This window comes from Cupressus sempervirens, chromosome 7, assembly GCF_028749045.1.
Source record: "Cupressus sempervirens isolate cs-2001-9-10 chromosome 7, ASM2874904v1, whole genome shotgun sequence".
NCBI lineage: Eukaryota > Viridiplantae > Streptophyta > Pinopsida > Cupressales > Cupressaceae > Cupressus > Cupressus sempervirens.
The window spans coordinates 850,491,628-850,504,102 of record NC_143124.1 but is presented as its reverse complement, the minus strand read 5'-3'; positions in this window follow the sequence as shown (position 1 = coordinate 850,504,102).

Below are 12,475 nucleotides of genomic sequence, written 5' to 3'. Positions count from 1 at the left end.
TAATTTGTTCCTTTGTGTGAATATACTCCATCTTCACTTGTTTTTCTTCTACCAATTCTTTGACATAGTGATACTTGATTGCAATATGCTTCATTTTTGCATGCATTACTAGATTCTTGGATATGTTTATAGCACTTGTGTTATCACAATACAATATCATAGGTTTGGTTACCTCTTCTTTCATTCCTTTCAGTAAATGTGTGAGCCACACAATGTTTGTGCAATTGACTACTGTTGCCACGTATTTTGATTCTGCAGTGGACTGATACATGCATGTTTGCTTCTTGTTGGTCCAAGTAACTAATCTTTTTCCTAAAAATAGTGCTCCTCCACTTGTGCTTTTTTTGTCATCAATGTTACCTCCCCAATCTGCACCTATGTATGCATTGAGCTCAAACTTTTCATTCTTTTTATAATATAGACCAAAGTTATCAGTTCCTTTGAGATACCTCATTATTCTTTTTACTGCTATGAGATGATTTTCTTTGGGATTAGCAGAGAATCTAGCCACTATTCCAACTACTAATGCTATGTTTGGTCTGCTACGTACAACATATTGTAGTTTTCCAATCATGGATCTATACATTTTTTGATTAACTTTAGCTGATACATCATTTTTGGATAGCTTATTTCCTATTGCCATTGGTGTGTTGACAGGTTTGGAATCTTCTAATCCAAATGTTTTAAGTATCTCTTTGATGTACTTTGATTGTGTCATAAATATACCATGTTTTAGTTGATGTACTTGCAATCCAAAAAAGAATTTGATTTCTCCAAACATAGACATTTCAAATTCATGTTTCATTTTGTTAGCAAAACTTTTGCAAAGCACTTCCTTTCCTCCAAACACTATGTCATCTACAAAGATTTCATATACAATAATGTCCTTACCTTCTTCTGATTTGATATACATGTTGCTATTTTCATCAGTTCTTTCAAATCCAATTTGCACTAGATACTTGTGAAGTCTCTCATACCATGCTCTAGGTGCTTGTTTTAGACCATAGAGTGCTTTATGTAGTTTACAAACCATATAATTTTTGTTTTCATCAACAAAACCATCTGGTTGTTCAATGTAGACTTCCTCTTCCAATATACCATTTAGAAAAGTAGACTTTACATCCATCTGATAGACTTTAAAACCTTTATATGCAGCATATGCAAGTAAAGTTCTTACTCCTTCCATTCTTGCAATAGGGGCAAATGTTTCACCATAGTCTAATCCTTCTTCTTGAGCATAACCTTTACATACTAATTTGGCTTTGTTTTTGGTAATTTTTCCATTCTCATCTAGCTTTTTTCTGAATACCCATTTGGTACTAATCACATTTTTGTCAATTGGTCTGGGAACTAAATTCCAGGTTTTGTTCTCCTTAATTTGATCAATTTCTTCTTCCATAGCTTTATACTAGTCACCATCTTGTAATGCATCATACACTGTCTTAGGTTCAATTTTTCTTAGTAGACATGATTCATTTCTTAGTCTATTCCTTGTCATTGGTCTTGCATCTTTGTCACCAATTATCTGTTCAGCAGGGTGATGCCTCTTCACATATTTGGACAATCTTGGTTCTGTCCTTGTTTCCATATTTGATCTTTCAGATTCAGGATCACTATGCACTTCATTGTCAGGTAGCTCTACATCTCTGTCATGTGTACTGACTTCAGAGTCAGAATGAGCATTTTCTTCATTCTACAACTCGGCTTCTAAATGCAACTCGACATTCACTAGTTGTGAGTCAGCTAAAATTGAAACTTGTTGTTGAATCCTAGTTTGATTGATGGTATCGTTGTCAATGGGCATTCCTTCATAAGAATACATGAAGGTTCTGTAGTCATCCATTTTCTTTGGTTTTTCAACTTGGACATATCCATGCTCATCAAAGTTCACATTTGCACTTTCCACAATTTTGTCAGTGTTAGTATTTAAACACTTGTATGCTTTACTTCTAGTGGAGCAACCAAGAAATATGCCTTCATCACTTTTTGCATCAAATTTTCCATTTCTAGCATCTTTAAGGATAAAAAATTTATAGCCAAATACTTTGAAATTCTTTACATTGGGTGAGTGACCATACCATAATTCAAATGGTGTTGCATTTGTACCTTTCTTGACTTGTACTCGGTTCAGTGTATGAACAGCCACACTTACAACTTCTCTCCAATATTTTAGAGCAATAGTCTTTTCCATCATTAATTTTCTAGTGCAGTCAATCACAGATCTATTTCTTCTTTCAGCAATTCCATTTTATGGGGGAGTTCTTGGGGCTAATGTTTTTCTCTTAATTCCTTTGTCATTGCAGAATATCTTGAATTCATTTGATGTAAATTCACCACCTCTATCTGATCTCAGGCATTTCAAACTTTTTCCTATTTTCTTTTCAACTCTAGCCACATACCACTTAAACATTTGAAAAGCATCAGATTTTTGCTTTAAAAACATAACAGTCATCATCCTGGAATAATCATCAACAAACAAAATTATATATTTGTCTCCTTTATAGCTTTGTATTTCCATTGGACCACATAAGTCAGTATGGACTAACTCAAGTACTTCTTTAGATGTGTAGTTTTTACTTTTAAAACTTGACTTGGTCATCTGTCCTAGCTGACATTGTTTGCACATGATATTGTCAGGCTTCTTCAGTTTGGGTAAACCTTTGACTTTCTTCATTTTATTGATATTGACTAGATTATCAAAGTTGACATGACATAGCCTTCTATGCAATAACCACACATGATCAAATTTTGCAACAAGACAAGAGGTATTTTTCAGATCAAGATAAAATAGATTACTTCTTGTTTGATCTCCTTTTCCTATTAGTCTATCATCAGTATCATAGATTTTTGCAATTTTATTTCCAAATTCTACTTTGTAACCTACATTGCCTAACTGTGAGACACTTAGCAAATTGTAGTTTAGTCCTTCAACATAGTATGCATTATCACATGAAATTTGTTCTGTAAGCTTGATGGAACCTTTTCCTTTGACTTTACATGGAGCATCATTACCAAATCTAACACAATTTCCATCATACTGAGTAAAGTTAAAAAACTTACTTTTGTCTCCTGTCATGTGATGTGAGCATCCACTGTCTATGATCCATTTATCATTAGTGTTCATGCATGTTACCAGTGTTGTTGGCTCTTCTTCATCAGATTGGTCCTTCATGACCACATAAACAACTTCATCATCATTATCATCAGAATCCTCTTCAGCAATATAGCACTTCTTGCCTTTTTCTTTGTAATCTCTCTTATCATCTTCTCTTCTATTTTTGTACTTGTTGCTTTCCTTGTATTCATTTTTTTGTGTACACCTTGCAGCAATATGTCCTACTTCATTGCAATTAAAAAAAATGATAGGCATCTTACCTTTGAATCATCCTTTGCCTTTGTGAAATCTTCTAGCTAGTAGTTATTCCAATTGTTCCACATCTTCCTCATCAGTGCTACTATCACTGGATACATATTTCATCTTTCTTCTTTCTTTCTTTGATTTCACCTGATCAACATCTTTTAATGATAGCTTGGCTTTGAAAGTAGATTCAACATTCTCAGGTCTGTAGTTATCAAAGTTAGATAACTCAAATGCAATGAGTCTACCTACTATGCCTTCAAAACTTAGATTATTTCCTGGCACACATCTTAGCTCTTGTATAGCTGATACTCTAATAGCATAGATAGGGAGCAAGGTTCTTAAAAACTTACTATTAACAGTATCATCATCTAATTGACCATTCAAGCATCTTATTGCACTTACCACTTCCTTTATTCTAGAAGCATACTGAACAACATTCTCACCTTCTTCCATTTTCATATCATCAAAATTTCCTCTAAAATTTCCTCTTTTTTCTCTTTGGAAATTCTAATCTCCTCCATAAATATTAGACAGGGCTTTCTAGCATAGTTGAGTGCAGAAGCAATTTCCAACATTATTTGATTGTGTTCCTGTTTGTTTTTTAAATCTTCTGCAGTCGGAACACTAGTTGGATCAACATGTTCAGTATCAATTGAGTTTCAAGCATGATCTTCTATGGATCCAAGACGTAGCTTCATCAAGCTTTTCCAAGCAACAAAGTTGTCTTTGTTGAGCTTGGGAGCTTCTCTCTTAGGCATTTTGATCTTTTCTACTTCTAGTCTTTTAAACTAAATCAACAGCCAAAGCTCTGATACCAATTGTTATAATTCTTTAGAATAATTGAGAGGGGGGGTGAATCAGTTATTCAAGGTCCAAATGCCATAATAATACTTTTCTATTTTCTCTATAAATCCTTAATGGTGCATAACTGAACTTATCATGCATGCAATTTAAGTATTGAAACAACTAAGAAAAGTAAACATGCATCACACCATAACACTAAGAATTTGATAACCCAGAAACCCTCCAGGAATAAGATGGTAAAACTGGGGTGGGGATGATACCCACAAAATAACTGTGCAATTGATTTTAACCACTTCTGATGGTCTGCCTTGTGAAAAACCTGCCCTGTTAAAGGCTACAATAGATTGTTAAATGTGACCTTGTTAGAGTATTTCACCAAACTGTTAGGAATGAGCCTAGTTAAAGGACTTTGGAACATTCACTTGGAATGTCACCCTGTTAAAGGATTTACAACATGGCTATTAAACCAACCTAAGTCCATAGGTTTTATCTTAACTGTTATAATTGCTAGAAAGTAACAACAATGGCTTTGATTTGATTCAACTTACAACATATCTTGCATATTACAGATCACACTTCAATTCAATCCTTTGCTTGGCTTTTAATCACTTTAGTTCTACTAGCTTGTCTTCGTCTCAAGCTTTGTTTCCTTGAGTCTTCTTTACTCATCATACCAATGCAATCATATCTGTGGTCATCCAGCGAAACAAAGTATTCTTTGTTCTCTTACTCGTTAGCACTTTTCTTCAGCAGCTCATGATTTCATACTTTCTCACCACCACACTTCTGCTTCATGACCTTATGACTTCTTAAATAGAAATCTAAAATATCTTTCTTGCTCAATTCTCCCTCTCCAATTTTAGGGTTTTAATGGATTAGGTAGGATACAATGTATCTACCCCATTTTTTTTCTTCATCTAGAAACCTTGTCTAGCATCCAATTTTTTTTGCCAAAAACCTTTTTACATGGTGTTCTGTGCCACCAGTTCATCACTCTTATCTTCTATCTGGTTTACAAACTTCTAGGTAACAACCTTGTCGACTCAATTCTAGTGAATTATTGATTTGAAAATAATGTAGCAACTCGACATTATTGGTTTACTGATACTCAACTTGTTTTGTGTTACTCGGCACTTATTTTCTACTCGGCATCTATATCTTTGCTCAACACCTATTTCATGCTCGGCACTTGATGTTTACTCGGCACTTATTTTCTGCTCAGCACTTGATATTTACTCGGCACTTGTTTTCTATTGGGCACTTGATATTTACTAGGCACTTGTTTTTTGTTTGGCACTTGATATTTACTCGGCACTTGTATCCTGCTCGGCATCTATATCTTTACTCAGCACCTGTTTCATGCTCGGCACTTGATGTTTAATCGGCACTTGTTTTCTGCTCGGCACTTGTTTTCTGTTGGGCACTTGATATGCTTGCTTGGCTCTCTCTCTCTAATGAACTTAGTTAGACTTTACAAATGACTTAGCTAAAACCTTAAATCTTTGATATGTTTCAGTGTGCCCATTCTCTGTGTCTTAGAGTATGTCATCAATACACTTTTTCTTCGATGGCTTAACTAATCCTTGTATTTCATTACAACATCATAACTTCAACCTTTCTCTAGGTACTCTAGTTACATCTTATTGATTGCCTCCTCCTTGTCAATCAACCAATTGATAGTATTTGGATCACTAAAGCAATTGTCATTCCTGCAAGTAGCAAGTTTGACATCAATGACAAAACAATGATTGAGAACATTCTATACCAGTTCCATTACTTTTTATGTATGATCTTTTTCAATCATTTCCAACTGAATTTTTCGGGAAAAGTTTTAGTGAGATGTTCTTGGATAGGAGCGAATTCTCTTGTAAAGACTTTTGAATGTTGAAATTTTAGCATCAACACCAAGTAGGTTCTTGAGTTTTGATTCACCCAGTTAAAATTATGTTGTTAAATAATCATGTCTTCTTCGAGTCTGTTGAACAACTATCTGAATATTTCTTGTGATAGGTGCTTTCAATTCTATAAATTTCTAGTATGCATGTTAATTTCTTTGTATATGTAGAAGTTGAAGTTCTGAGAAAACCTTTTCCATTAATTTTGCAAATTAGATATTAAATCAGGGAGGGTTTGAGATTTAAAAAGGAAATAAATTTTATTGTTTAGAATTTAACTGATGAATCTGGGCTTCCATTCTAAATCCGTACTAGAAAAGTTTATTAAAAAGAGTGAGAGAAGAAATTTGTTTATATAAATTTTATATTGAAAAGAGACGATATTCTTTTAAATTGTATTTTAATCTAGGATTGTAAATATATATATATATATATATATATATATATATTGTCAAGTTTGGAAAGAGGATACTTTTTATACAAAAATGATTTTTATATAACTATAAACTATGTTTAAATTTTATTTTATTTTAAAAATTATCTAATTTGTAATGGTTGGTGAGGGGCGATACCCCAACACACACACCCCCTATGCTGACACCACCGACAGTTACTGTTGGCGCAGGAACTATGCCAACAAGGCTGCTGCAGACCTACTGCACACGACAGCCACCCTCATAAGGGTTGGCTTTTATATTTATGGCCTACTGCAATTTAAAATCGCATACTTGTTTTTTTTAAACTTTGGAATTGTTTATTATTATTTTTCAATAATAAAGTTTTAAGTATATAAAACTTAGTTTATATAAAATTATATATATAGATATATAAATTAATATGATATTTAATGGGTATTAAATGTTATTTAATATATAATAGATATTTAAGAAGTTTAATTTTATAAAATGTTAATTAATTATTAAATATTAGATTATTAATTAAACATATAGTTGTTTAATAATAATTTAAGTTATATTTAAATAAACAAGATATATTAATGATTTAGATACGTGACTTAAATTTTTAATAATATCTAATTAAGTTATTATTAAATTGTTTTGGAATCGTAGATGCAAATCATATACTTTATTAATTAATCTAATAAAAACATGATTTAGTTAGGATTAATTAATAAATAAAGTTGTTTGCTTTAAGTTTTAAATTTATTAAATTATTATAATATTGATTTTTATAGAATCATTGATTATTCTCTTGGAAAATCAACAAGCATTATTTTAATAATTTAAATAAATAAGGTACCCTTAGATTATTTTATGAAGATGTCTCAAAATCAAATAGGGGTAATTGCACAAAATAATTAAAAAGAATGGGTTAATTGTAAGGGTTAACTATGACAACTTATTACTTGAAACATTTATGAATCTGGAATTTAAACCTTACTACAAACTAAAACTATTTGTTTTCAAACAAACCAAAATGTGAGACTTACTATTTTTTTATGTGTTATCTATGTTGGGGGTTTTGGGGTTGTTTAGATGTTGACCAATTTAGGTTGTTACCAGAGGCTCGGGGGGGTTATGCGATTGTGATGTTATGATGATTTGTTCTCGATCTTTCTAAACCCAACCATGGTGATGTGTTGGTATGCTCTATGATATGTGTAGATTATTGATTGTTACTGCTTTCTACTCTTCTTGTGTGAAGCTGAGGTGTATGTATATGAGATACCTGACTTGACCATTTTTGGGTCTCGATCAATTATATTTGATTTTCTTTCTAGTCGCTTTGAGAGGATTGAGGTGTTTTGAGTTATTTGTTCTTGATGATGTCATGTTGTGACATGTTTTGACTCGACCACTTTGGATTCCTTGATTAGTATTTTGATTTATTTTGGGATATTTTTTAGTTGCTCATTGGAGAACCACTGGATATTGTGATTTATCATTGATGCCTTCAGTTTCTGATTAGAGAATTATTGTGATTATGATGACTAACCTTTTGATGCTTTTAGTCACTTGTATAGGGCTGAGATGATTTTTTGATTTGTGATTTCATGAGCCTAGTGTAGGTTATCTATGTGTAGTGTTGGGAAGTGGCTTTCAATGGGGGACGGGGGCCCTAAGTGGCTCTGGGAATGACTCATTGTAAATTTTTTTTAATAAGTGATAACATTTACACTAAATGGGAATTAAAATGAACCTAATAAGATAATTGTATGTTATCTCCCATGACTTGAGTGCTAGTACAAATTGGTATGGGGTAGAGAGAACGCTTGGTTACGACCTTGCATTTCGTGGTATGCCTCGTCAGTACGAGAGGATACTAGTGGCCCCAGGATTACTAGGGACCAGAGATTCCTAAGGGATTGCTTGGATAACTTCCAATTTGATTTGTGCGATGACACTTTCCTTCTTGCATAGTAGGTTTCCTACATGTGTTGTGTGCCTCTGGGTCTAGATGTTGATCTATGTGTTGGAACCTTTGAGTTAGTAGACTTTTGGGATTTCTTGGACTCAAAGAGTATTTGTGATATGTCATTTGATATCCTATTTGGAACTTGAGACTATCTCCTTAGCATGGTGGGAGTGGTCCATTTAGGTTCCACGCGGTTAGGTGGTAGTGCTTTTTACTCTTACCATTGAGATATGTCCATAGTCATCGTGGCTGGAGCTTCTTGGGATGCTTGTTTATCATAATTAGGTGATGTTATTTACTAATGTATTTCTTTATATTGATGATTAGCATGTTATATTTTCTTATGATTATGTTGTAGTATGTTCAGTAGTGATATCCCTATTACTATAGTACCAACGATCTTATCGGTGACTTGGGATGTTAGGTGTGGGGGATGGCTAGGGCCCACGATGGTCTAATGATGCTATTGATGGTTGGGAGGAACCACACACTTAGATTAGTTGTGTTTTATGATGGATGGATGTATCACATATTTTATTAGTTTCATTTATTTATTGCACTTGTACCATGGATTAGAGTAGGATGATGTATCTTTATTTTTACATATGTATATTCTTTTAGCCTTTCATACCCTGTGACATGTACAATGGATGATTGAGCATTCCGAATTTCATTTGCCAAGAGGTAAATTTAGAACAAATGTATCTTATGGACTTTAGACTTTTAATTATTCTTTCATGTGGATGTGGTAGTTGTTAGACTTAGCATTAGTTAAAATTTAAATGTGACTCAATGTTGTGGGATCCTTAAGGAATGTAATCGGTTATGTATGTTTACAGTTGATTGTATGTTATTGCTTTTGCTACTATGTGTTTGATGTGAATGATATATCTTTCTTACTTTAAAAAAAAAAATGTTGGAAAACTTAGTAAAACTTTAGGTTGATTCTTTTGGATCCCTTGGCAGGGTGTTAGAGCCTTATAGTTGGCCTAGTGTCTAAAAGGATACATTGCAGATGGGAAGTAGCTTCCCCTAGATGTATTATGTTCTCATCGAGGTAATTTGAAACTGTAATATTTTAAAACGCAAACATCATCAACATATAAACATAAAATAATATAGTTTTCATCATCCAACCTCTTGAAATAAGCACAATGATCTAAATGACACCTACTATATCCATGCTCATGCATAAAACTATCAAATTTTAGATACCATTGCTGAGGTGCTTGCTTCAAGCCATATAAACTTTTCTTTAATCTACACACTAAGTTTTCCTTACCTTTGACCTCAAATCCCTATGGTTGTGCCATATAGATCTCTTCATCCAAATCACCATAAAGAAAGGTTGTTTTAACATCAAGATGATCCAAATGCAAATCTTCAATAGCCACAATACTTAAAATAGTGTGAATAGAAGTCATTTTAATAATAGGAGAAAATATCTCATCAAAATTAATGCCATTTTTCTATGCAAATCCTTTAACCACTAACCTAGCTTTAAATATTTCTCACCTCCATCCTCTTATTTTAACCTATAAACCCATTTATTTTGTAAAGACCTTTTACCTACAAGTAACTTGCATAAATCCTATTGGTGTTTTTACACTAATAAGAAACAAAGTACTTAATATCAAGATAATAAAGACCACAACAAAGTAAGGATCAACTACCTCCCAAAAATAGTTATATGTGCTTCAGATCTAGACTCAATTTCAACAAAATCATGAAAGATTTTCTACTCTTTTGGCTCTACAAAACCAAGGCTGTTGCACCTGAGGGATAAAAGTTTTAGAACTTGATACTACATGCATTTTTCATTTATTCCATGGCATATTACAATAATACACATCCCTTATAGCAGATTGGTCACAATTCTTCTTAGATCTATAGATAATTTTGTGTACTAGCAGCTGACCAAGATTTAGAAATTAAATATAAACAAGTGTTGACCAGAATTGACATTTTTCAAACTTTTAAAAAAAAATTGATTTGATTTAAAGCTTGATGCTTATTCATGGTTTTTGCATATGTAGACTAAAATAGTTGATTAGTACCTCATCCATTGGGTTTCAAAGTCTATCCAATTTATTGACCCAATTGACATTATAATCAATTCTATTAGTAATTCTTACTAAAAATCATTCTTACACATATCCTCCCTATTACCATGGAAATCCTATCATGTTTACTATATAATTTACCTAATTCATTGAATTAAAAGTAATAGTGAAGATGATATACAACTTAGCCTAATTGCATTCAATTTAACAAGCTTTGCTCATGCAATTTTAGGATAACTAGGTAGTAAGAATGGAGACAAGATTCAAAAAGAAAAGAGATGGGGAAATTCATATTTGTATTAATTATCTTTGAAAATTGCATAACAATTGGAGTAGAACTCAAAAATAACTCAAAATAAGACACCTTGATCCTATAACATTAATTTATTCTTAGATTTTGATAGAGAAAAAACATCATAAAGTTTGCATCAAGAACTGGACCAAACAAAGTTTAGTAAAATTAAAATTATAAATGACTTGGACCCTTTCTCTAGCCCTGGAATCTCACTTATATAGTGTGAGATACAACAAGCTTTAGGCATAGAGAAACTAATAGTTGCCTAGACCAAAACATATTTACATTGTCACTGTCATAAAAAAAAAAAAGATTTGTGCAACAAAAATTCTTTCATCATGAGTTTTCTTTAGCAAGGAACATCTTTTGTTCCTAAGGATTTTCATAATTGGCTTTGTTAGTGTTGTTCTTTCTTTGAATGTGTGATAGTTGGTTATGCATGTGATGGACTTGGCTCTGAATTTTGTAGACTTACTTTAACTTGAGGCTTTCTATTTGCATCATCATGAATTGATAAGACAACAATTATGTCTAATTCTTCCCCTGTTAGGTCACTAGTTCATATTTTTGTGCTTGCAAATGCAATGGGTTGTTCAGCTTTGTCTTCTTCTCCTTTTACTAATGTGTCAACTATTTGTACCTCATATTTTTTGATTTCTTCATCATCAGTTTCAACATATTCTAACTACTTTGCATGAATGAAATCTGCCATCCACTTGTCAAAAAGTGTGTCATCTGGCCAATTAAAATTTAGAAGATCATGTTGTTTCTTCATCACATATTCTCCTAATTTATCAATATCTGCCTCAAAGAATCAAAGAATAGCTAAAATTTTATAATTTTTTTAGTTGTGGCTGCCCACCATGTATTTCCCCTTTCATTTATTACCTCATTCATTTGAAGACACAATAAATCAATTAGATTCTAGGCCCATTCATCTTTATTCTTCAAATAATCCTTTTTGTCTATGGCATGTGGGAAGAGTTCAAAAGTAATACTCTTCTACTTATCTAGACAACTTATGATTCTTATCTGCAATGCAACTCTCTTATCATCAAACTTGGATATATCATTGGTCAAATCATAAGTTTTCTCTAGATTCTCATGGGATAAACTAATAATAGAAAAACACAAAAGAGTAACTTCCTTATTCCTTCTACTCCTTTTATTGACAATTGGCTTAAGGGCATCATCATTTGCTTTCAACTCCTCCCATGTATTTATTACTTTAGTTAACTGCTCATATAAAGTAGGTCAATTAATTTTATCATTTACATACATAATGGATTTCCTTAACCAGACCTCATATTGGATCTTCATCTCTACATGAAACACACATAGCTTACTCGTTTCTTCCTCAAAATCCTTTGCAGTATAGTATTGTGGCCTCTATGGTGTATGCACAATCTCGATATGAGGAGTAGATTTTAAAAGCTCCGTTGGTGGATAAGGATATGTAATTCTAGGCCTACTAGATTGACCTTGGTGTCCCACCACTTTATTTTCTAGTTCAATCCTTTTTTGGGCTTCTTTATTGTAGGCAATTAGAACTTTCTCATACTTATCTTACAACTCTAATTTTTCTCTCATTTATTCCCAATCTATGGCTAAGGTGAAGTTGGCTGATCCAACACTTAGCTTTGTGGCCTCTTCAGTGGTAGTTTCTTCAACTCTTTTCACA